The sequence below is a fragment of the Protopterus annectens genome, chromosome 2.part1 (assembly GCF_019279795.1).
Source record: "Protopterus annectens isolate FY-2018-M chromosome 2.part1, PAN1.0, whole genome shotgun sequence".
Lineage (NCBI taxonomy): Eukaryota > Metazoa > Chordata > Ceratodontiformes > Protopteridae > Protopterus > Protopterus annectens.
The window spans coordinates 1,590,397,593-1,590,424,949 of record NC_056729.1 but is presented as its reverse complement, the minus strand read 5'-3'; positions in this window follow the sequence as shown (position 1 = coordinate 1,590,424,949).

The window sequence follows — 27,357 nt, the reverse complement described above, 5'->3', positions numbered from 1 at the left end:
GTCGGCAAGTCAATTATGGCACCCAGTTTGCAGTCATCTGCGAACTTAGTCAGCCATAGTCCTCCCATGTTAGCCTGTACCTCAGACAAATATATACCAAACAAGAGAGGTCCCAGGACTGAGCCTTGTGGGATGCCACTTGTAACTGGTTTAGAGTCTGACATGGCACCTGCAATTCTGACCATGTGGGTTCTATCCCTGAGCCAGTTTGCAACCCATCTTGTGACATAGGGGTTGATATTTAAGCTGGTGAGCTTATTTATGATACCCGAGTGGGGTATTGTGTTGAAGGCTTTTGCGAGGTCCAGGTAGGCTGTGTGGACTACCTTCCCTTCATCTGTGGCCTTGGTGACTGTTTCAAAGAAGTCGACCAGGTTCAAGAGGCAAGATCTGCCCTTAAAGCCAAATTGGGTAGGGTCCAGTGTTTGGAGGTTCCCAATATCTTTGTTTATGAGTTCCATGATGATATGCTCCATAGCTTTGCAGACCAGGCTAGTCAGGCTTATAGGGTGATAGTTTCCGGGGTCCGTTGTGGCACCACCTTTGTGGAGTGGGACCACTGTTGCTGTATGCCATTCCTTGGGTACATATCCTGTAGTAAGGCTGAGATTGAACAGTGACTTTATGTGAGGGTTCATTTCTTCTTGGAGCTCATGTAAGATGCAGCCTGGGACACCGTCCGGTCCCATTGATGCTGTGTTTTTTGCTTTGGAAAGGGCAGCTCTCACCTGTGCATCTGTGATGTCAGGGAAGCTACACTCTGTTGGGATAGACATTTGCTCTTTAGGGGGGGAAGGGGGGGAGAAGTTTGCACTGAACCTGTCTGCCAGGACGTTGGCAATGTCTGTGGGTTCAGTGTATTTTTTGTCATTTTGCACTAACTCAGAGCATATCTGGGAGTTGCCACCTAGGTTCCTGACATAACTAAAGAAGGCCTTGTGATTATCTTTAGCGTCTTGTGCAATTTTTCTTTCGAAGCTGGCCTTAGATGATTTTATGAGGGATCGTAGTTTCTTGCTAGTACTGATCAGAGATGCCTTCCCTTTTTGGGATTTTGCTCTATCATGTAGTAGCTTCCTCCTTCTGTTGTATAGCTTATTTATGGCTGGGGTCCACCAGACAGGTCTCCTGCCTTTGGAGGAGTGAGTCTTGGTTTTATTTGGGATAGCATGATCCATGCATTCCTGTAGGTGTCCATAGAATGCGTCTGTAAAGGATTCTGTGGTTTGGGCCATATTTTCCACTGGCCCGGGGGCTTTGAAAGATTCCACCTCGGTTTTGAGAAGTGTGAAGTTTGCTTTTGAGAAGTTCTTCACTGTGGTTTCCTTGGCTGGGGGTGGGGACGGGATATGGATGTCCAGTGAGATCAATTTATGGTCAGATCTTACCAATGAGGGGTATACCTCTGGTATGGAACATAGAGTCCCCATGTTGGTGATGATCAGGTCCAATATGTTTTCCCCTCTTGTGGGAGTGGTGACTAGTTGTTCCATAGCATCTGAGTTTATAAATTCTAGGAACCGTTGGGCGAGGGTGTTGGGGCTTGAGTAGTGCTCCCAGTCTATGTTTGGGTAGTTGAAGTCACCCAATATAATGGTGTTTGGAGAGACCTTCATATTCTCCAGTGTTCTCAGGAAAGCCGAGTGGGGTTCCTAGGTTTGGGAGGGTGGTCTGTATCAGGCTACAAACTGAAAGGCAGTTTTGCCCACTGTTAGTTGCACATGGATGGTCTCCGATGCTTCGTGCAATGCCACTAACCTGGAGGTGTGGGTATCTTTGATGAATATGGATACTCCCCCTCCTTTCGTGGTTTGGTCCAAGTTTTGGGGCCGAAAAGCATGGTATGAGGTATAACCTGGTAGTGCTGGGGTGCTCTCGGGAGCCTTGAACCAGGTTTCTGTTACTGCACAGATATCGATATTCTCCATACTGAGGAGAGCCTCGAGTGCGTGCATCTTGAGGTTTAGACTTCTGGCGTTGAGCAGCATTACCCTTAGTTTCTTTTTCTTTGTGTTGTCCATGGAGGTGGGTTTGTCTTTTGAGCCTTGCCTAAAAAAGGCACTATGGGGGTGGCAAGAGCCTTAGCCAGTATTCGAAAGCCCAGGGGTGACAGGTACAAGCCGTCCCTAGCGAAGCAACGTGGCTTGTCAAGCATGTCATCCAGGGCTGACAGACACTGGATCCCCCTTGAATGACACCAATACTTTAGCCAGTTGTTAAAATTGATAATTTTGTCTTTATACTGTGGCATCATTCTTGGTGAGGGTAAGATGCTACTCAAGGTCAGGGTCATACCGGCCAGGGCTACATGATCAGAGAGCTCCTCTATGTCTCTTTTCATGTAGTCCAGGGAGGTATGTCTCAGGTCATTCACACCAGCATGGACAATGATGGAGTCATATTTGTACTTGCTTTGGAGTGACCTGAGTGCTTGTGCTATGTGGCGGATCCTGGCACCTGACAGGCAGCTTACAGTGACCTTCTCCTTGTTCAGCCTGGTGAGTGGGACGTCCGTGTGTCTGACAATAGAGTCACCTGTTACAAGTGTATTAGGTGTGTTGTTTAGCCTTAAGGGCTGTGACTGTGTGGCACACTGACTTTGTGAACTATGTGATACATGGGTATTGTTGTGGGGTAGCAGTTGCTTGGATGTCTGCTTTGGAGGTCTCTGCTGCTTGGGCAGAATTTTATTTAGAGCCTCCGAGTATGTTTATGTGTTTGGTTTGCTGTTGCGTTAGATCTATGTGAGACTGGATTTGTGGTGTGTGTGGTTACCTTCTCCTCCTGACTGACTGCGCCAGTACTGGGTTGAGAGAGCTTAGCCTCCAGTTTGGCTATATAGTTGCATCTCACACATATATTTGAGCTTGTTGGGAGGAGGAGAGGGTGGTCTGTGCACATAAGGCAGTTGTAACATTGCCTCAAGATTCCCAGATTCACCAGCTGGACTGGAGAGTAAACCCGAAACTGACTTTTGGACATGCCAGAATAGTATAAGGAACTACTTTTTGACTGATCAAAAAGGACCAATAGGGAGCAAAGTACTTAAAGGGAGTATAACAGGGTGCAGTGCTTTAGTTTAGTAGTGCTTACTTATAAGATTACTTATACAAGAAACTGCAGGGCTTTAGAATGAAAATAGAGTGCTTACTTTGAGATTTAGAACAGGTCTAAAGGAAAAAGTGAAGAGCAGACTTTGTTATAGAAACAAACGACCTACTGGAGTCCAAACTGAGAACCAGTGGGTTCTGTAACCTCTAGATTGCTCTTGGACATACATGGAAGAGGGAAGGAGGGTGGGAAGTGATGTATAATAAAACTGGACAACACAGATACCAAGTTATGGTAAGTACATAACTTCTAATCTGATGTCCACTTGATTATACATCACGGCGGGTCAGAGTCCCCAGCTAAGAAACACTGGGAAGGCTTTAAGGAAGGATATGCCTGAGCACCACAGAACCAAAGGATGCTCTGTTTCTGGAAATCATATCTAACTTGTAGTGAGATATAAAAGTATGAGCCATGGACCAAGTAGCTACAGGGCAGATTTCATCAACTGGAGTTCTACAGAAAAAGCTGGAAGAGTTTGACACTGACCTGGTAGAATGAGCTCTAACTGGATGGGGGAGTTGTTTGCCTTGCTGAGAATAAACTGTAGAAATACATTCTATAATCTATTTTGCTAAAGTAATCTTAGAGACAGCCTGTCCCAACCTGTTATGTGAAAAGGCAATGAACTGTTCTGACTTTATATGAGGTCTGGTCCTATAAAAGTAGAAATGTAACTGTTTGTGGACATCCAAAGAATGTAGCATGTATTCGCCCCTACTGGAGTAGTTGAGGGAAAAAAAAACAGGTAAATGAACAGTCTGATTCAAGTTCACTTCTGAAAGGACCTTTGGAATGAAAGAAAGATTCATCCTGACAGAAACTCTATCCTTGAAAAATGTTATGTACGGTGGTTGAAAAGACAGAGCCTGCAATTCTGAAACTCTCCTGGCTGATGTAATAGCCACAAGAAAAAAAAACTTCTTCCACAAGTATTTCATCTCGCAAGAACTAGCAGGTTCAAAAGGTTTCTGGGTGAGACCTTGCAGAGCTAAAATAAGATCCCAGGGGGGGGGGGGGATCCTTGATTGGAGGTCTTAGGTGAAAAAACCCTTTTAAAAATGACCAACAGTCTTTTGAAGAAGAAAGTTTACAGGGAAAACCAACTCCCTTCCCAACATGGAAATTGGTGATAGCCACAAGTTGTACTTTTATAGTAGAAAAACTAGCTCCCGCATGGAAAAGTGAACACAAAAACATAAGTAGATCTGAAACTGAGGCTGAAAAGGGGGGGGGGGTCTATAGTCCTATGTGAAGCCCAGATGGAAAACCTTTTCTATTTGCTACGATGTAACTTCTTGGAGAGCTGGTGGAGAAGCAAGGATGATGTCATGGACAGGTGAAGGAAGCCTGGACTTTAACAAAATTACTAGAAGTTGGAAAATCAAGCGGGCTAATCTGAGGGATCAAAGATTAGGGGTCCGTCATTCTGTCAGATGTGAAATGAGATCCTGTCTGGGATCCAGTATCTATGGAGGATATTTGCTGTGAGACAGCAGGAAGGGGAACTATACTGGACGAGGCCAATAAGGGGGAATGAGGATAAGACTGGCCTTCAACCTGCTGGTTTCTGTAGGACTTTGGGTATCACGGGAATTGTAGGATAAGCATATAGGAGACCTAGGGGCCAATGGTGGAAGAGAGCATTCCTGGGAGACTACACAGCTGAGGGGGATCAGAGTGAAGTGCTTGCTGCATTTGTTGTTTAGGGGGTGGCAAACAGATCACAGCAAGGCTGGTCCCAGCGGCTGAAAATCTCATTTGCTACTTACTGATTTAGGGACCACTAGTGAGGACTCAAAATGGACCTGCTTAATGCTGGATTTTCCCAGGATCTGCATTGCAATGAGAAAGCAGTTTGAAACAATCACCCATTCCCAGACTCTCAGGGCTTTTCTGCAGAGCGGGTAAGATTGGGTTCCCCCCGCTTATGTACCTCCCTCATTTCCAGGATGTTTTGTGTGCAATTTGTTCTCTAAAGGGAACCACATGCCTTGGAACATCCTTCGCTGATAATGCCCCACCCCAACAGGGAAACATCCGTGGTCACTGTAGCCAAAGGAGGGGAAAGGACAAAGGGCCTGCCTAGATGAAGATGGTCTGTGAGCATTCACCATTGCAGGTAGCATCTGCAAATGGGCGTATGTTTGATTAGGGTAGATAAAGGATGATACTTGATGGACCACTGAACTGCCAGAGTCCACTGGAGAACTCTCATGAAGAACTTGGCTAGAGGCACCAAAAGAATGGCAGCTAACATGGAGCCCAAGGTTAAAGAATTAGGTGAGCTGAAGGAGATCACGTGTTAAACATTGTACCTGCTGCCTGAGAGAATTTGCAAGGGAAGAGCTGCCACCTGAGTTACTGTGTTCAACTGGGTGCCGATGAAGTCTATCTCCTGAACCATGGTCACCTTGGATTTTGCCATGTTCACTGTGATCCCCAAATGGTGAAACAAGCGCATCACCACCTGAGTCACCCTGAGTAGTTGATGCCTTGTGGGTGCTGTTACGAGCCAATTGTCCAGTATGGGAAAACCTGGAATCCTTGCAGATGGAGATGCGCTGCAACCACTGCCATGCACGTGGTAAACATCCAGGGGCAGTGGTGAGACCAAAGGGCAGTGCTCTGAACTGGTAATGACTGGCCCCCAGACATAAGTGTAGATATCTCCTGGAGCGCCTGCCTATTTTGATATGATAGTATGTATCCATGAGATCCACCGAGCACATCCAGTCATCCTTGCCCATGAGTGGCAAAACTGACTGTACCATAACCATGCGTAACTTTGGCTTATTGACAAACAAATTCAAACTGCTTAGATCCAGGATGGGTAGAAGTTCCCTGGTCTTCTTTGGCATCAAAAAAGAACCATGGGTAAGTTCCGCATCCTCGTTCGGTTGGGACACACTGGAGGACTTGTGTCTAAAAGTTTTTGCACTTCTAGAAAAGCATTCTCCCTCTGACTGGGTGGCATGTCAGGGAGACACTCCCCTGTGAGGGGAGGAGGAAGGGAAAGGGTAATATAGTAGCCGCTGGATATGATGTTTAACACCCAGGTGTCATTTACGTCTGTCTAGGCTGCTGGGTGCAAGGATAGTCTGCCCCAGACTGCTTCCAGAGTAGGACAGTCGAGCAGCACTTCAACAGTGCTGACAGGGCTTTTCAGAGAAGGGTTTCCCCTGAAGCCCTGGTTTTGTGGACCCCCTCTGCCTCTGGGGCAATGTCTACCATTAAATTCTCTCCCTCTGTCCCTAGAAGAGGATTCATACTGTGAATCAGGGAAGGCCCATTGGGATTTGTGGAACCACGTCTTCGTCCCACTCTGTTGGTTCCTGGAAAAGGTCTGTTGTGGGGAAGACAACTTGATCCCTATGCCAGATAGAGTCTTGCCCTCCTGTTCACTGCAGGTTAGAGTATCTTTAACTGATGGTCCAAACAAAGAGGAACCATCAAAGGGGCATTAATGAATGACACAAGGGGTCCGCAAACCCACACAGTCTCATCCAGGCATGTTGTCTGAGGGCTATGCCTGAATCAGCCACTCGAGAGGTTCCCTCTGTCATGTGGGAGATTAGCCTCATTGATGAGTTAGCAATAGAAGCCATGGTATTCAGCTGTGTGGAAACCTTTTTGAAGGTTTCCTCTTTTAGCGACTGCACCAGAGATGTGGAAAGTTGCTTCAGCAGGTCTCCCTGGAGGTGAGTGAAATCTGCCAGGTAGCAAAAAGGTAGCCGAGGCATACACTCACTTCCCATGTCTGTCTAAAGCCAGAGACTCTTTGTTCAGGGGTGGATATTAGAGCTCTGTATGGTGATCTTTTTCTTGGTGGCTGCTGACACCATAATGGCATCAACCGGGACACCTTTACTCCAGTAGGGGTGATCCTGAGGGGGCCCTAGATATTTATCCGCATGCTTCGGGACTGGTTCTGTGGTATCAGGCTCCTTCCAAGACTGGCAGATGAGGTCTACAAGTTTGTCTGCCAGTGGGGTCACCCAGGATATAGATGGTCCCATCCTGAGCACCTCAAGGAACACTGACTCCTCTGAGGAAGGGTGATGGGATTACCATCCACCCTTTTGTTTCAGGATTTCTAAGATATTAGGGACATTAAAATTAAAATTATGGCCCATCTCTATACCGGAAGAATGCAAAGTTCCTATAAGCTAACTTTACCCCCCTCTCACCCCCTAGAGGGCCCATCTCTATACCGGAAGAATGCAAAGTTCCTATAATCACGGCTGCACAGGTAAAAAAAACACACACTCTCCAAAGCCAAGAACACAGCATCCATGGGACCTGACAATATCCCAGGCTGCGTTCTACATGAACTACAGAATGAACTGGCACCCTACCTAAGTACCATGTTCAATCATAGCCTCACCTCAGGCTTTGTACCCACTGAATGGCGCACCGCGACAGTTATCCCACTCCACAAAGGGGAGCCATGGCGGACCTCGGGAACTACCGCCCCATTTGCCTGATGAGCCTGGTCTGCAAGGCCATGGAACGTATCATCGTGGAACTCATAAACAAAGACATTGGTAATCTCCAAACTCTGGACCCTACTCAGTTTGGATTTGTAAAAGGCAGATCATGTCTCCTAAACCTGACTGACTTCTTTGAAGCAGTCACCAAAGCCATAGATGAGGGTAAAATGGCTCACACAGCTTATCTAGATCTCGCCAAGGCTTTTGACACCATCCCCCACTCTGAAATTATAAATAAGCTCACTAAACTAGGTATAAATCCCTATGTCACAAGATGGGTTGCCAACTGGCTCATGGACAGAACCCACACTGTGAAAGTAGCGGATTCCAAATCCGACATCAGACCAGTGACAAGTGGAGTACCACAGGGTTCAGTCCTGGGTCCTCTCCTGTTTGGTATCTACTTCTCTGAAGTGCAGGCCAACACAGAAGGTCTTTGGCTAACAAAGTTTGCAGATGACTGCAAACTAGGAGCCATAATCAAAACTCCTAACGATGTGGACAAACTATAAAAGGGCCTCACTGAGACAGATACCTGGTGTCAAAGCCATGGCCTGAAGCTCAATGCCAAAAAGTGTATTGTCATCCCCTTTGGTAAAAACTCTGTACCCATGAACTACCACATAGCTGGTAGCCTACTTAATGCCGAAAATGTGATGAGACCTTGGGACACAGGCGGACAGTAGTCTCTCCTTTGATAATCGCATCGCCACAGTGGTCAGGAAATCCTTCTACGTGGCTCATCTCATCACAAAAGGATTCTCATCCAGAAAAAAAAAAAGTCATTGTTCCTCTCTACTCATCACTCATTAGACCCATTATAGAGTACAACGCCCCTTTTGGTATGTACCTCACAAGACATCTACAACAACTGGAAAAACCACAGAAATACCTCACAAAGAGGATTACTGGCCTCAAACAGATGCCCTATGCAGACCGTCTCAAAAAACTACAGCTTTACTCCATCGCATATTGCCTACTCAGGGGTGATCTCTGCCTAACATACAAAGCTATGTCAAACCCAGAGCTGTTGGACATGCTCCACTTAAAGAAATCCCAATCCCTCCGAGCTACACGCTCTAGGGACCTTAACCTTGTCACCACAATGAACAGAACATGCTGGAGGGATAGAATCCTGTCCCAGAGACTTCCCATACTCTGGAACAGACTACCTATCTATGTCAAACAGAGCTCCTCATTAGCACTCTTCAAGAAAAATCTTGACGATTGGATGGGAAATGGGAAATTCACCCCGGGGATCACTGAGGAGCTGGGAAAGCCCTCTCTGCTGCCTGGAATGCCAAGGATGCCAGATGGACCTGTCCCCCCCACCCCAGAGGCCAAAGTCCCCAAGGGAGAAAGAGACAAGGCCACCCTGGATCCCACACATCACCAGACTTGAGCAATCAAAGGCTGAGGCCCCTACAGGAAGGGAAGGCTCAGATAAGGACAAAGTCAAGCTGACTCCAATTCAGAGGATCCGTCATTGATCCCTCAAATCCAGGACCCACTCTGCTCTGATAAAATTGTAGCCAAGCAGGTCTGGGACTCTGCTGCAGCCGAGGAAGGGAACATTACAAGATCCGATGTTGATCCACTCGAGATCACCATGCCCTGCAACTCCAAAACAGAGAGGATTGGAGGAGGATGCTGAGGCGTCAGGGTCAGACTCTCACAGATCCAGCATGAGTCAGAGATGGCAACCAGCATGAGTCAGAGAGGGCAACTCCCTCAGTTTCTTAATCTTGAATGATCTTCTGTTCCTCCTTTCTCCCTTTCCACTTTACTAAAAAAAAAAAAAAAAAAAAGTTATTCAGCTGCTTTTACAGTATTTGTGTTTCCTCCTTCTAATCTATTACTTCATCTTGGTTTTTCTGCTACTTGTTCTCTAAAGTGTTCAATTGCATCTTTTCTGCTTGATTTATTACTGCTTGTTTTTAGCCTGTTTAAATTTTGTGTTATTCTAAGCCTCTTAGTTTTGGTTTAAGCACTTGGGCTTTAGGCCTGCTCCTTAGCTCTCCCTTGTCTCTCTCCCTCAGATTCTGACCAGTGGGCTATGGGTGACCAAGTTTGCAGATGACTGCAAGCTTGGGCACAGTCATCAATTCCACAAATGATGCGGACATCCTCCAAGAGAGTCTCACCCAAACAAATGACTGGTGCCAGAAACATCACCTCAAGCTGAATGCCAAAAAGTGCATTATCACCCCCTTTGGGGAGAGTCACGTCTCCACATATTATCACATTAATAACAATGTCCTAAGTACACAATCAGTAATGAGGGATTTGGGTGCCCAGGTTGATAGCAACCTGACTTTTGACCACTATGTTGCTTCTGTTGTACAGAAAGCTTTCTACATGGCCCACCTCATAAGTAAGGGTATCTCATCCAGGAACAAAAAGGTCACAACATCTCTGTATTCTTCCCTTATAAGGCCAATTATTGAGTACAATGCCCCCTTTGGCATGTACCTCGCAAAGTACATGCAGCAGCTGGAGAGACCACAGAGGTTCCTCTCCAGGAGAATCCAGAACCTCAAACATCTACCCTACATAGATAGGCTAAAAGCACTGTCTCTCTACTCAGTTTCATACAGACTCCTCAGAGGTGACCTCTGTCTGGCACATAAAGCAATCTCAGACTCTGCGTTGATGGGACTGCTGCATATCCAAAAGTCAAGCGCCACTTAAGCAACCCATACGAGCGACCTCAACCTGGTCTGTGATATCAATAGGACTTGTTGGCAGGACAGATTTGTGTCCCAGAGACTCCCCATCTGTGGAACAGACTCCCTCTCCATGTCAATGCAGAGTACCTCATTATCCCTTTTTAACCACAATCTGGATAACTGGATGGGAAACAAAAAACACACCCCTGGGATTCCACCTGTGTCCCTGCTGGACAGGGACTTTGGGTGCTGACTTGTCTAAACATGGGCTAAACTCTTGGCTAGGCTTACAAGGGCTTCAGGGCCAATAGCCTAGTATGCTCCTATGATCCTAAACCCCCAGATGGATCTGGGCTTTGAGGAAACTCCTTATCATCTGATACATTTCCGAATACGAGAGCAGAGAGGACCTAGAGGACAAAGATGAATGTGTTGACTGCACCAGTGATAAGCTCAGCTGGGTATGATCAGGGGAGGGTGATTTGCTCTGGTGCGGAGTATGACTCCAAAACCTATACTCCGAGCGGGAGTGCTTTAAAGTCTGCTCCAAAGACAAGGAGGTATAGATCCTAATAACCTCCGACGGCTCCTAGAGGCTGCTCAGACCCAAGGTCAAAAGATCTGGCACAGTAGAAGGTTGGACAGGCACTGACTCCCTCAGATCCAAAGGGCCAGTCAGATCCTGGGAGGGCCACAGAGCTGAAGGATCTAAAGAAGACACATCCAAAAGCTTTTTCCTCTTTTCAGAGGTAGAAGCAGATGTCCCCGGGGAAGCAGTGGGGTTCGCTTCTTCTAAGCAGGAATCTAGACTCCAGAGGAGGGAAGAAGCCCTCTCATGATGAGCTTGTTTCTCATATTGGCCAGGGCCTGGCGACTGAATGCTGAGTTAATATTGCAAGGCATATCCAAGTGCCCTGGTCCCAAGCAATAAACGCACCTCTTGTGAGCATCATTGGGGAATTGTATGTCCACAGGAGGCACATCTTTTAAACCCAGCAGGTTTCTCTGGCTTGTCTGACATTCTAAACAGACATGCTCTGACATGCAGACAGACAGAGACAAACACACACACAAAGAAAGAAAGAAAGAAAGAAAGAAAGGCTAACACAAAGAGGCCAATCACACTCTAACCCTCTCTACTAAAAATTGAAAAATGGCAGGAAAGTTTTTTTTTTTTTTACTGCTATAAAGAAAGAAAAAATGCAGAGACAGAGAAAAGGTGGGAAGGACCTAACACCAGCGAACTACTGGTAGAGTAGTGGGAGGAGAGGTAGAACTAAACTGTAGAACAGACAATACAAAGGAAAGCAGAAATAAATTTCAGAAGAGCTATAATTCGTAAAAAGACTACCTGAGAAGCATAAGCTCGAAACTGTATCTGGACCATAATGGAAGCAAACAAGATCTGAGGGTTTATGGAGGAGTAAGGAATCATGTCAGAGGGAAGAGTTTGAGGCTCAGATCATATGTATGTATGTAGAAATGGCCAGCTTGGATCCGAGGACACATCCAAAGACCCATTCATGATGCATAATGAAATGGACATCAGATCACTATAATTAACATCTGGAATTAATATTTTCTATGGAAATAGGACTACACCATGCTGTTGTCTCTTGTCTGCTCACTACCCAAATGCTGCTTTTTCAAACTATGCAATTCTCTCTGTAAACAGGTGCACATCATGTTAATGCACATTTGTTTCTGACCTCTGCCTAAATGCCATTATTCAATGTAAAAATGCTGCCTAAATGCATTTCAACATATAACTCATTCTATGTAAAATCTTTTGCATGTATGTACCGAATACTTATTTTAAGTGTCTACAGCTTTTCTTTCTGGGCTTCTGCTGAAAATGGGTATCCTAACCAGCTGGACCTTCCAAGTAAACAAAAGCAAATAAATAAATAGAGGAGTTGTTAAAAGACTATTGTACTGCACCCTGCAGCTCCACTGAAGTTACTGACGGCTAGTATTATTCTGCTTGTGTTACTTGCATTTTAGAGAAAGTTATACTAGATAGTAAATTGTTATAAAATGTACCTATTGTGGAGATTATAGCAGATTAGTCTGTACTATAGACAGATACAACTTTGCATTCCCTTTAACTTAAGTTACAACACTGCTGCAACAAAAAGCTTAACACTCCCTTTAAAAAAGTTGCAGACACAGCAACTCCATTTAACTAAAAGTTAATAATTCTGCATGTTACTAACTAAAAGTAGTTTTCCTTATGTATGCCACCTATAAATTACTCATATGGCATTAGTTCGCTGTCTGCATTGAAGAACTGCTTGCCATATTAGTCCAGCAGGCAACCCTATCAACCATCTCTGGCAGCATGGGATCTCTGTCTGCTCTGGCCATTTCAGTGGCCTGTCTACTTAACCTTGGCAATCTGAGACACTACAGTAACTGCCTTACACTTACTGACAAATCATTGTTGCCACTCAATGCATACAGTCTGAAAGATACAAGGCTTTATTAAAATTGGAGGTAATCTCTCACAGCAAAATACATGCAGAAAGCCCCCCACACACCCTGCACAATAAAGCACTACCTTAACTAACTTATGCTTAGGTAGTTAAGAATGCCTTATCCAAGTCTCCTAGGCACAATACCAAAGGACCACAACCACCTTGTTCTAAAACATCACATAAATACCTCTCAACTTCTTACAGCAAGAAATCTGGAAAAAGCCATTAATAAAAGTGGGACAAAGGCCCCAAAATAGGGACAGTTTTATAATATTGCATTTACAAACTTAGCAAGGTGACAGAACAGGTTTTGCTTTAACATGAATTTTCTGAAGGCTATGAAGTCGGAAACTCAAATGCCTTTTTTCTAACTTCAGTCTTTAATGATTTGCCACTAACTTGCCAGAAAACCACAATTTTATGAAAAATGGACCAAAAGTATGAGGTGGAAATCTGGACATTCTGCGAAAATCTGTACAGTTGAGAGGTATGCACCACAAACATCCATACTTCCATTATTTATACACAGTGTTGTCAGACAGTGACCAGGACTATGAATATAGTCCTTTAAGGTAGAAAAAGTCTGCACCGACCCACAATAATGTCCTGTTTGCTTGGGTTTCCATAGCTAGACTCAAGGATTATATCCTCACTAGGCTGAACAGGATGAAGTTAAATGGTTTCTCTGATGCCAGGAGTTTTGATGTGATGAGGACTTAAGTTCCTTCATCTTGTTAAGTACAGGCATTACCTGGTGGTTTCTCAAGTTGGAGTGAAAACTCTTGAGCTGCTTTTTCCAGATGGAGATGCTATGCAGAGTTCATCTCCTGCACATCCTAACATAGTAAAGTACTGAAATTTGGCTTTAGTGTAGATAATACGCCCTTCTAACAATTGCCCATCACTCCTTTAGACCTATAAGAAACTGCAAGGGAGAACCCACACTTACCTGGGATCCTATTATCAACGCAAGTCACCAATGACCACACAGGAACTTTGTCGTCACATTACTCACTACTCTACTATCTCATAGGTTCATACTAGGCTATCTGCCCGAGGGCATTTGCAAGCCTAGCCCATCGTTTTCTGGCTTACGCCACCCCTTAAGTATGGGGAACTATACCCGTTATTTTGCTGTGCCTCTGTCGAGCAGTGACACTGAGGTAATCCCTGGGGTATATCTGCGATCTCCCATCCATTGGTCAAGATTTCTCTTGAACAAGGCCAGCGAGGTGCTCTGCCTCACATGTACCGGGATTTTGTTCCACAGCATAGGGAGTCTTTGGGTGATGAATCTATCCCTCCAGCACATCCTATTAATAGCCGTGTCGAGGTTTAAGTCTCCCGCCCTTGTGGCTCTGATGGATCTAGATTTTTTGAGGTGAAGCATATTCATCAAATCTGGGTTTGACATGGCCTTGTATGTTAGGCAAAGGTCACCTCTGAGCAAGCGGTGGCGACTGAATAGAGCTGGAGTTCTTTCAGTCGGGCAGCATAGGACAGATTTTTGAGACCCTTTATCCTTTTGGTGAGGAACTTTTGTGGCCTCTCCAGCTGCTGCAAGTGTCGGGTCAGATACATTCCGAATGGGGCATTGTACTCAATCATTGGTCTGATGAGTGATGAGTAAAGGGAGACTATGACCTCCCTTGATCTAGATGAGAATCCCTTCATGATAAGGTGGGCAATGTAGAAGGTCTTCCTAACTACTTTAGCTACATGGGTGTCGAATGACAGACTACTATCAACCTGGGTCCCCAGGTCCCTGATAACTTCTTCTGTGCTCAGTGGATTGCCACCTATTTGGTAGCTAGGGGTAACCTTGTTTTTCCCGAAGGGTATGACTATGCATTTTCTGGCATTTAACTTTAGGCCGTGGCTCTGGCACCAGTTATCTGTTTCTGTGAGACCCTTCTGAAGGATATCTGTGTCAGATGTGTTTTCTATTATGGCGCCCAGTTTGCAGTCATCTGCAAACTTTGTCAGTCATAACCCTTCTGTGTTTGCTTGTACTTCGGAAAAGTAGATGCCAAACAAGAGTGGGCCCAGGACTGAGCCCTGTGGGACACCACTTGTGACAGGCTTTGAGTCTGACATGGCGCCAGCAACTCTGACTCTGTGGGTTCTGTCACTCAGCCAGTTTGCAACCCATCTTGTGATGTATGGGTTAACATTTAAGCTGATGAGTTTTTCAATGATACCCGAGTGGGGTATTGTATCGAAGGCCTTAGCCAGATCGAGGTAGGCTGTATGGACTGCCTTTCCCTCATCAATGGCTTTGGTGACTGTTTCGAAGAAGTCAACCAAGTTTAAAAGGCATGATCTTCCTTTGACAAAGCCAAACTGGGTTGGATCCAAAGTCTGCAAATTCCCAATGTCTTTATTTATGAGGTCCATTATGATCCTCTCCATGGCTTTGCAGATAAGGCTTGTCAAGCTAATGGGCCGGTAATTTCCAGGGTCGGTGGAGGCACCGCCTTTGTGAAGTGGAACCACAGTTGCAGTGCGCCACTCCCTGGGTACGTATCCAGAGGTAAGACTTTGATTAAACAGCTGTCCTAGCTGTGGGTTTAATTCCTCATTGAGTTCGTGGAGCACACAGCCGGGGACACCATCAGGTCCCATGGATGCTGTGTCTTTTGCTTTGGAGAGAGCAGTTCACACTTGGGCGCTGGAGATGTTTGGGGGCTGCAATCGTTTGGTATAGATATCTCTCCTTTTGGGGAGTGGAGAAGTTTGCACTGAACCTGTCAGCCAGTATGTTGGCAATGTCTGTAGGATCAGTAATCTTCACATCATTTTGAACTAGTTCTGAGCATATCTGGGAGTTTCCTCCCAGGTTTCTAACATAGCTAAAGAAGGCCTTATGATTGTCTTTTGAGTCTTTAGCTATTTTTCTCTCGAGATTTGCTTTGGATTATTTTATGAGGGCTCTTAGTTTTTTACTTATAGTGATCAAGGGTGTCTTACCTTTTAAGGATTTTGCTCTATCTTGTAGTAGCTTCCTCCTTTTGTTGTAGAGTTTGTTTATGGCTGGGGTCCACCAGACTGGACGCTTGCCTTTGGTACAAAGAGTCTTTGTTTTGCTTGGGATTGCCTTATCCATGCAGTCCTGCAGGTGCTGGTAGAAGGCATTTGTAAGTGATTCAGCGGCTTGAGTACTGTTTTCCGCCAGCTCGGGTGCCTTAAAGGAGACCACACTAGTCTTTAGAAGTGTGAAGTCGGCTTTTGAGGAGTTCTTTACTGTGGTCTTTTTATTTCAGGTGGGGTGGGATGAGGACCTCCAGCGAGATTAGTTTGTGATCTGATCTCACCAGTGAGGGGTGTACTTCTGGTGTTGAACATTGTGCTCCCATGTTCGTGATGATGAGATCAAGTATGTTATCTCCTCTTGTGGGGATGGTGACTAGTTGTTCCATGGCATTTGAGTTTATGAATTCCAGGAACTTTTGGGCTAGGGTGTTTGGGCTTGAGTAGTGTTCCCAGTCTATATTAGGGTAATTGAAGTCACCTAGTATGATGGTGTTTGGTGATACATTTATCCCTCTAGTGTTTTCAGGAAGGCCATGTGAGGTTCCTGAGTTTGTGAGGGTGGCCTGTAACATGCTACAATTTGCAGAGCAGTCTTGCCTATGGTTAATTGCACCTGGATGGTCTCCGATGCATCGTGCGTTGCCACCAGTCTTGAGGTGTGGGTGTCCTTGATGAATATGGATACCCCCCCTCCTTTCTTGGTATTGTCCGGATTTTGGGGCCGGAACGCATGATATGAGGTAAAACCTGACAGTGCTGGGGTGCTCTCAGGAGCCTTGAACCAGGTTTCTGTCACAGCACAGACATCGATGTTCTCCATACTGAGAAGGGCCTCGAGTGCGTGCATTTTGAGATTTAGACTTCTGGCATTTTACCTGGTGAAACTACCCAATCTAAAAATAAATAAATAAATATCACTAGCAATAAATATCTGCATTTCCTAAAGTTCATCAGTGTTAAGTCCCTTAAACACTTTTGCTAACCTTCCTGCTACAGACTCCAATGTCCTTGGATCTTGTCATCATCAGCATAGCATATGCCTGTACCCCACCCTGTCTCTGTATCTTACTACTCAAGTCTGACCACAGATATCTATGCTGCTCGATGGGATTTGGATTTTCTGAGGTGCAGCATGTCCATTAATTCCGGGTTGGACATGGATTTATACGTCAGGCACAGATCGCCTCTGAGCAGGCGGTATGCCACTGAGTAGAGCTGGAGTTTCTTTAACCGGGCAGCATACGGCATCTGTTTGAGCCCCTTTGATCCTCTTGGTGAGGTACTTTTGGGGTCTTTCCAGTTGCTGCAGGTGTCTGGTAGGGTACATCCCAAAAGGGGCACTGTACTCAATTATGGGCCTGATGAGGGATGAGTAAAGAGGCACGATGACCTCCTCTGATCTAGATGTGAATCCCTTCATGATTAGGTGGGCTATATAAAATGTTTTTCTAACCACTTTGGCCACGTGGTTGTCAAATGAGCGATTGCTGTCAACTTGGGTCCCCAGGTCCCTAATTACTTCTTCTGTATTTAATGGATTACCACCTATGTGGTAATTTGTGGGCACTGTTTTTGCCAAAGGGGATGACTATACACTTTTTGGCGTTTAGCTTGAGGCCATGGCTCTGGCATCAGTTGTCTGTTTCTATGAGGCCCTTTTGGAGGATGCTTGTGTCGGCTGGAGAGTCTATTATGGCGCCCAGTTTGCAGTCATCTGCGAACTTGGTCAGCCACAGTCCTTCCATGTTGGCCTGCACCTCCGAGAAATATATACCGAACAAGAGAGGTCCCAGGACTGAGCCTTGTGGGATGCCACTTGTAACTGGTTTGGAGTCTGACATGGCTCCAGCTATTCTAACCATGGGGGTTCTGTCCTTGAGCCAGTTTGCAACCCATCTAGTGACATAGGGGTTTATATTTAAGCTGGTGAGCTTATCTATAATGCCCGAGTGGGGTATTGTATCAAAGGCTTTTGTGAGGTCCAGGTAGGCTATGTGGACCACCTTCCCCTTGTCAATGGCCTTGGTGACTGTTTCAAAGAAATCAACCAGGTTCAAGAGGCAGGATCTGCCCTTAAAGCCGAACTGGGTAGGATCCAGTGTCTGCAGATCCCCAATATCTTTATTTATAAGGTCCATGATGATCCTTTCCATAGCTTTGCAGACCAAGCTAGTGAGACTTATGGGGCGATAGTTTCCAGGATCCGTTGAGGCACCACCTTTGTGGAGAGGGACCACTGTTGCTGTACGCCACTCTGAGTACATATCCTGTAGTAAGGCTGAGGTTGAACAGTAGTTTTAGGTTTGGGTTTAGCTCTTCTTGGAGTTCATGTAGGACGCAGCCCGGGACACCGTCTGGTCCCATTGATGCTGTGTTTCTTGCTTTGGAGAGGGCAGCTCTTACCTGAGCATCTGAGATGTCAGGGGGGCAGCACTCTGCTGGGATAGATATTAGCCCTTTTGGTGGGGAGTTTGCGATGAACCTGTCAGCTAGGATGTTGGCAATGTCTGTGGGTTCGTGTATTTTTGTCATTTTGGACTAATTCTGAGCATATCTGGGAATTCCCACCCAGGTTCCTAACATAACTAAAGAAAGCCTTGTGATTATCCTTAGTGTCCTGTGCAATTTTTCTCTCGAAGCTGGCCTTAGACGATTTTATGAGTGCCCGTAGTTTTTTGCTAATACTGATCAGAGATGCCTTCCCTTTTTGGGATTTTGCTCTATCATGTAGTAGCTTCCTCCTCCTATTATATAGTTTGTTTATGGCTGGGGTCACCAGACAGGACATCTGCCTTTGGAGGATTGGGTCTTGGTTTTATTTGGGATTGCATGATCCATGCATTCCTGAAGGTGTTCATAGAATGCGTTTATAAAGGATTTTGCGGTCTGGGCCAGATATCCACAGGCCCGGGGCTTTGAAGGATTCCACCTTGGTTTTGAGGAGTGTGAAATTTGCTTTAGAGAAGTTTTTCACTGTGGTTTTCTGGGCATGGGGTGGGGTCGGGATGTGAATATCCAGTGAGATTAGTTTATGGTCTGATCTTACCAGTGAGGGATACACTTCTGGTCTGGAGCATAGAGTCCCCATGTTGGTGATGATCAGGTCCAGTATGTTTCCCCTCTTGTGGGAGTGGTAACAAGTTGTTCCATAGCATTTGAGTTTATAAATTCTAGCAACCTTTGGGCTAGGGTGTTGGAGCTAGAGTAATGCTCCCAGTCTATGGTTGGGTAGTTGAAGTCACCCAATATAATGGTGTTTGGAGAGACCTTCATATTTTCCAGTGTTCTCAGGAAGGCCGAGTGGGGTTCCTGGGTTTGGGAGGGTGGTCTGTAGCAGGCTATAAACTGGAAGGCAGTTTTACCCACTGTTAAGTTGCACATGGATAGTCTCTGATGCTTCGTGCTGTGCCACCAACCTGGAGGTGTGGGTATCTTTGACGAATATTGATACTCCCCCTCCTTTTGTGGCTCGGTCCAAGTTTTGGGGCCGAAAAGCATGGTATGAGGTATAACCTGGAAGTGCTGGGGTGCTCTCGAGAGCCTTGAACCAGGTTTCTGTTACTGCACAGATATCAATGTTCTCCATGCTAAGGAGAGTTTCGAGTGCGTGCATCTTGAGGTTTAGAATTCTGGCGTTGAGTAGCATTACTCTTAGTTTCTTATCCCTTGTGATACCTATGGAGGTGGGTTTGTCTTTTGAGCTTTGCCTAAAAAAGGCACTATGGGGGTAGCAAGAGCCTTTGCCAATATCCGAAAGCCCAGGGGTGACAGGTGCAAGCCGTCCCTAGCGAAGCATTGTGGCTTGTCGAGCATGTCATCCCAGGCTGACAGGCGTTGGATCCCCTTTGAATGACACCAATACTTAAGCCAATTGTTGAAATTGATAATCTTGTCTTCATACTGTGGCATCATTCTTGGCGAGGGTAAGATGCTACTCAAGGTCAGGGTCATACCGGCCTGGGCTACATGCTCAGAGAGCTCCTCTATGTCTCTTTTCATGTAGTCCAGGGAGGTACGTCTCAGGTCATTCACACCAGCATGTTCAAGCTCATAAATTTAGTTCCAACTTCACACCAGCTAACCAACCTGTTGTTACCATTATACTTCAATTATACCCTAAAAAGTACAGTTGTGTACACTTACCATAAATGTAGATGTTTGAGTGTATTCACTGCTGCAGTCCTAACCACTGGGTTATCCATGCTGTGGTAGCTCTCAGTCGGTCCGAATACCAGAGTCAAGGATTTGTGCATGGGCTGCTGTTGCTTGCTGGGTGACGTCAGGTCGTCCAAGCTATAAAGGAGAGCAGGCGACGCCATTGCCTCAATTTTTCTTGCCTTAACCAATCAAAGAACTCCAATTTTAATAATTAGTAGTATTCCTGGGGTCAGAGACTCCCATAGAAATATGTCTCTCTCCAAGGAAAGCAGATATTGGGGAGAAGAAGGGAGGGAAAGCACGACTGCAGCAGTGAACATCTACATTTATGGTAAGTGTACAAAACTGTACTATGTTCTTCGTGTTTCACTGCTGCAGTCCTAACCATTGGGAATATTCCCAAAGCTGAGGAGAAGGGTGGAAGGTTGATAGAAACTTAAGATTGGGTGAGCATGCCCTGCAGAATTGCAGAGGCAAACCCAGCCCTATCTTTTGAGAATAGGTTCAGATGGTAATGTTGGGTGAAGGTATGGACTGAAGTCCATGTGACAGCTTCCAGTATGTCCTTGGTGGGTTCCCCTCTAAGGAATGCTGTGGAAGTAGAGGTTGCCCTACTGGAATGGGTTCTGATGGTCCTAGGGAGTGGTTCTCCAAGGTCTATATTACATTATCGAATAGTAACGTAATCAAAAACGTAATAGTCGATCCATAAATGTCGAAGTGCTAGAACCTCGAACGTTTCAATGGAGAGCTCTGTATAGTGCAGAAATGGACGTTTTCCATTGTCTGCACTGTAGTGCAATCACGGAGTTGATATATTTAAGTAGCGTGGGGTGTGGGGGGAGCAGGGGGGCTTTCCCCCTGCTTACAGTGTTTAAATGGTTTGTTTGGGTAGGTTTTTTGTTTTTATTAAGTTTATTAAGTGTTTGACGTTTTAACATTTACGGGGCCGACTATTACGTTTGATTACGTTAGTATTCGAAGACGTAATATAGACCTGGTTTTCCAAGCAAGGAGTAGCAAAATTGGATGCAGTGTGCTATCCATTTGGAAATGGTCTGTTTGGATATTGGCTTCCCTCTGTGCCCTTGTTTTAAAGCTGACCAAGAGCTGATCAGTTTTCCTGAATGTCTTTGTATGATCCAGATAAAATCTAAGTTACCTGTGCACATCCAAAGAATGCAGTATCCTTTTCCCTTGTTCTGAGGGTTAGGGAAGAAGGTGGGCAGGTGTATGGCTTGGTTGAGGGTAACATCCGAAACCACCTTTGGCATGAAGGAGGGATTGGTTCTCAGGGAGACCCTGTCTGCATGGAAGATGATAAATGGCTCAATGGCCATTAAGACTTGAAGGTCTGACACTCTCCTGGCTGAAGTAATAGCCAGGAGAAAGGCAGTCTTCCAAGAGAGGTACTTTAGTTCTGAGGATGCTGCAGACTCGAAGGGAGTCAGAGTAAGCTTTTCTAAGACATAGTTGAGGTCCCAGGTTGGGGTGGGCTGCCTTCTTGAAGGCTTGATATTAGAGGTTCCTCTAAGGAATTGTTTGATAAGAGGTGGGAGAACAATGGGTATTCTGTATCAAAGTGTGCCGAGATAGCAGAGGCATGGATCTTTATGGAGAAGGAGAGACCCTTATTAAGAAGCTCAGCAAGATAATCTAGAATAAGAGGAATGGAGGGCAGATGTATGTCTGCCCCCTTGGACTGGCTACAGGAGCAGAATCTTTTCCATTTTCCAATGTAAAATTTTCTGGTGCTGGGCCTTCTGGCTTCTGTGATGATGTCAAGGACTTGCTTGCTTAGCATAGATTCCTTGTTGGTTTTGGTAGAATAAGCCATGCTGAGAGCTTGTCTGAAGGTCTGGGTGCAGCATTGTCCCCCCCCCCCCGGATAGCAGGTGAGGTATCAGAGGTAGCTGCCAGGGGGGGCTGGTGAGATAGGCCGCACAGCAGTGGGTACCAATGCTGTCTAGGCCAATCTGGGGCAATGAGTACTGCTCTTGGTTTTTCCTCCCTTATCTTGATTAGTACTTTTGGAATGAGAGTTAGAGGTGGGAATGCATACACAAAGAGGGTATTCCAAGGGAAAGTCAGGGCATCTACCTTCCATGACAGGTGATGGTACTCCCTAGTGCAGAATTTCTGTACTTGGTGATTTAAATGAGACAAAGAGATCCACCTGGGGGTCCCCCATGTGTGGGTAATTTGCAGAAAAATGTGTCTGTGGATTTGCCATTCATGTGGATCCAGCAGGTTTCTGCTTAGGTGACTCCAGGTTGTTGTTGATGCCATGTAGGTATTGGGCTAAAATATGTAGTCCCATGGATGAGGCTGCTAGCCACAGGTTCATGGCTAGTCTGCACAGGGGGGTAAGATTGAGTCCCTCCCTGTTTGTTGATGTACCACATGACTGTGGTGTTGTCTGTTTTTATGAGAAGAACCCATGGTTTGAGGTAGGGTTTGAAGGATGCCAGAACGTTTTGTACTGCTATCATTTCCTTTTGGTTGATGTGCAAGGACACTATTTGTGCGTCCCAGAGACCTTGGGCGCATCTGCCTTCCATGTGGGCTCCTCAGGCTATGTCCAAAGCATCTGTAGTTATGGTCTGGTCTGATGGACAGAGGGTGAATGGAAGTCCCTTGTTCAGAGCACAGGCCTGGACCCACCAGAGGAACTCTGATCTTATGCAAGGGATCACAGGTAGGGAGGTGTCCAGAGGTTGTGAGTGTTGACACCATAGGTTCTTTAGGTACCACTGCAGTTTCCTCATGTGTAGTCTGGCCAGAGGTACCAGGAGGATGCACGAGGCCATGTACCCGAGAGCCTGTAGTAATTTTCTGGCAGAATGCTGGGTTTGGGAGGCCAGATTAGTGAAGTATTTTGGTAGGAAACGTTTCTGTGGGGACAGTAAGGCCATTTGCTGTTCTGTGTCCAGTAAGGCTCTCAGAAATATGATTTTCCTGGTAGGTGTCTGTTTTGATTTCCTTTCATTGATAGTGAACTCCAGTGAGGTGAGTAGGGTTTTTACAAATGAGAGATGCTGCAGGAGCAGTTCCTTTCAGTCTGCCCAGATGAAACAGTTGTCCAGGAAAGGGTAAATCTGTACATTGTTGTGCTTGCAAAAGGCAATGGCAGGAGCTAGACATTTGGTGAATACCCTGGTAGCAGCAGATAAGCCAAAGGGCAAAGCAGAGAATTGAAAGTGTAGTGATCCTGCTATGAAGTGCAGGGATTTTCTGCATGATTCCCTTATTGGGATGTGCAGGTAAGCATCCTTCAGGTCTAAGGTGAACATCCAAGCTTTGTTTGGCAGCACTGGTAGAAGCTGTTGTAAGGTAAACATTTTGAATTTTGAGACTACCAGGAAGGTATTTAGAAAGGATAGGTCCAGGATGGGATGCCAAGTCCCCTCTTTCCTGGGAACAAGGTATAGAATCCTTTTGCAACTTGTACTGGAGGTACAGGTTCTACTGCCCCTAGGGATATTAGGTTTTGCACTTGTTGTTTGGAGGTAGGTCTGGGTACCCTCTTGGAGGTGGTAGTTCTTGGAAATTGAATTTGTACCCCTGAGCAATGATATTTAAGACCCATTGAGTTCCAATTTTCTCTGCATAGATATAGCCTTCCTCCTAGCTTTTGGTGTGGTAGAGGTAGGCAGAGATGGGAAAGGTAGTCATTGAGAGTTTTTTTCCATACAGGATTGCTTTTGAACTCCCTGCTCTAGTGTTTGGGGGGGGGGGGTGGCACTGTTTTGTTCTTTGCTGGCCCTGAGTTTGAGCCCTGATGGGTATGTCCCTATGGGTTTTGCCTTGTGCCTGCCTGTTTGATGCAGGAAAGGACCAGTGTTTAGAGGGAAAAGTTCTGCTGAACCTAAGAGGTTGTACTTAAAGAAATATTTTAACAGTCTGCATTGATTTTGCTTTGTTTTCCATCATTTTAAGTACCTCTTCAGTTTTCTGTCTGAACAAGCGGTCTTTGTCAAGAGGTGCAGCCATGATTTTAGCTTTGACATGATCAGGGAGAGGTTGTACCTTCAGCCATGCATGTCTTCTGATAACAGATCCTGTCACTGCTGCCCTGCTAGAAACTTCTAGGGCGTCAAATCCACAGTGCAAGGAGTGTTTTGCCACCTGAGATGAGTGCAGTAATTCTCTCTTTATTGTTGGCAAAATCAGTAAAACAGAAATTTTCTGTTTCAAAAGTTCCAAAGTGTGCTGTTGATATTTTAACATATGGAACTGACAGCAGAGAGCCCTTATAGTTAAAGTTGCAGAGGTATATACTTTTTTTTACCCCATCTGTCCAGGGCCCTGGATTCTTTGCAGAGGTAGCCTTAACTCCCTTAGGTTTCTGAATAATCACCTCTGGATCTGCTATAGGATGTCTGAGGAGGAATTTATGTGAGTCAGATATCTAGTTGTACCCATCAGGTTTTCTGGGGGCAGGTGGAAGAGTGTCTGGGGTAAGGCTGGATTCTTGGTAAACATCATCCATCACCTTCAAGATAGGTGGGATGGCCAGGGCTAGGGTAGGCCCAGAAACTCTCAGTCTTTTCTTGGATTGAGATTAATCTGTAGATTCCCATTGGAAGTGTTCCCTGAGGGTGTGGTGGGTTTCCCCAAAGAAAAGGTCCTCCAGAGGTGATGCAGAAGGAATAGATTCTTCCGCATCTGAGTCTTCCTAGGCAGTATGAGGACTTTCCTCTTCAAAAACAGAGGCGTCAGATCCCTCTGAGTCTTAATCCGATTGGATGTCTGGAAAAGGTTCCTTTCTCATTTTGGCTGGAGTAGCCTGATTACCCCAGATGAAAGTGATGAGATCCTCTGCCATTTTAAGCATTCTAGTTCGAGGAGGGGAAGGAGTAGTGTAATGGAGACTTTTTGCTGTTTTCTTTGGAATAGCTCTTAACTCTGGCCTGAAGAGCAGCTTATTTGGCATATGGTATGTTTCTCTGATTGTAGTGTACAGGGTCCTGGGTTCAAGTCTTGGCAGTGAAACACATGGTAGTTAACACAACATTTGAGGGGAGGGAGGGTGGCCTAATGGTTAAGGTGTTTGCCTTACAAACACAAGGTGCAGGGTTCGAGTCTCACAAGGGATAATTGGCTAGGCTTAAAATGGCTCGCAAGGACAATTATCTTAGCACTAACCTATGAACCTAAGAGTATCCCTCGGTGCTGTTGGTGTGTTAGTCGGAAGACAGGACGAAGGCCTTGAAGTGAATTCCGAAGTGCGAGCAATATCCTCAGAAGCCGGTGCCTGCAGAGCGGCTCTGGACCCAATTGAGGAAGAGACAGCTGAAGGCTCATTAGACGATGCAGTCATCTGCGGCATACAGGAATCCGAAAGGGTCTCAGTAGAGGCTTGTGAAGTAATCGAGTCTGGCATCAGGCTGCAAAAGCACCTCACTGAATTCTGAAGAACTGATGACCTTTTTAGTGGTGGTGTCGTCGGCAGGCTTGGCCTTATACGGTTTGTCTCTATCCTTATCTTTGTTTTTTTGGAAGATCTGCGGTTTGCTGACTGATGGATGCCATATCGGTAATTGGAGATGGAAGACAAAAATAGCTGGCTACAAATAGAGCTCTACGATCAACAGTTCTAGCATTAAAGAGGGCACAGAACCAACAGCAGGGTACATCATGATCTGGGCCTAAGCAAGCGATGCAGTAAGAATGGAAGTCTCGGTGTGGTATTTGCTTTCCACAGGCGAGACAGTTATTGACTATTTCGGACATCGGTTAGTGCAAGAAAAAGGAAGAATCCCAAACGGGGTACTTAGCTTTAGATGTTTTCAGCTGAAGTTCGAAATCTGTAAACAGTCGACCAGCACTGTTGCGAATTGCTTCTGCTACGTGCTACAGGGCAAGAAAGACTGAGGTAATGGCGTCACCTGCTCTCCTTTATAGCTCGGGCGACCTGACGTGACCTAGCAAGTGACAGCAGCCGACGCACAAAACCTTGACTCTAGTATTCGGACCGACTAAGGGCTACCACAGCATGGATAACTCAATGGTTAGGACTGCAGTGAAACACGAAGAACATCCACATATGATCAAGTCATATTGGAGACATCCAAATGCTACAGAAGATTTACCCTAGGGCTGCCCCCTGTACTACTAATGGACACAGGCAGCTCCTAAACACTTTATCCCATGCATGGGTCCCCTGAATTTATCTATGGTATGATCCCAGTTATTCACATTAGGGGTAATACATAATTATCGACCATAAGATGTTGTAAAACAGACGGTTTAACACAGACAAATGGATGGTGCCAGAATCCTACTATAACCAAATGGGACAGGTTATTTCAAGGGCAAAAAGGGAAACTGGCCAAGCTTAAAATAGCCCGCAAGTACAGCTAGCCCAAAACTTACCTATGAATCTATAACCACAGGTTCATAAGTTAATACTAGGCAATCAATCTGTAGGCTTTTACTTGACTAGCCAGTGACCAAAGGTGAGAATCAAACCCTGTACGGTGTGTCTGTGAGGTAAACACCAGAGGGCTACTATAGACTTGCATCTGAATTCAGTAATGTAGATTGTATTTCCTGTTCCCATATGCTTAGTCAAAGGCAATCCCCATCTCTTACACTTAGTTAACTTATTCAAAAAAAGTCAACATCATGAATAATGGTCAGTCCATAGATAAATACTATCTTGAACTGGCCAAAGCCTTTAATCCAATCCGCTATATGGCCATTAATAAGCGAATAATATCACAGCTTAACAGTTCACAGAATTAACGCTCTGAGCTGTAAGCTGCTTCATATAATCAATGGTACAGGATTTACCATCTACTTACTGCGTGCCTCAGAGCAAGTCACTTAACCAGACATCCGTGTTAATAAGGATAAATTAATTGTAGGCAATAAACAGCCGATAATTTCAAAGCACCTTGCTAAGGTAAGGGAAAACAGCTCTTGTACTTTACAAAAAAAGAACCAAACCAAGTTATGTCCAAGGGTCAGCTTCCAGTGATTTCTCCTGTCCACCTAGTGAAGCTGGGCATACTGGGGCAATGCAGCAATTACCTCATGTACACAGACAACGCTCTCCTCCTACCACCCAACACTACAACCTGTGAGAGATGCACTTACATTGCCAAACTGGAAGCAAAGCTCTCTCCCCCAAGATTGTGCTAGACAGTCAAGAGGAGAAGGTTAACACCCACACTACACCTCAAGCAACACATAGCCCTTCTAAACCCACATCACCAACAACCTCACATAGCAACACTAAGCCCTCATATACAGAGGCCCTTAACAGTACCCTGCCCAAGCAACAAGGACCGCCAAAGCTGAAATGCAAACACCAGTCACAACCAAAGTGTCACAGAGCTCACAACACCAGTGTGCCACCCAACAACAGCCCCTAAGGCAAGACAACGTACCCAACACTTTAGTCATAGG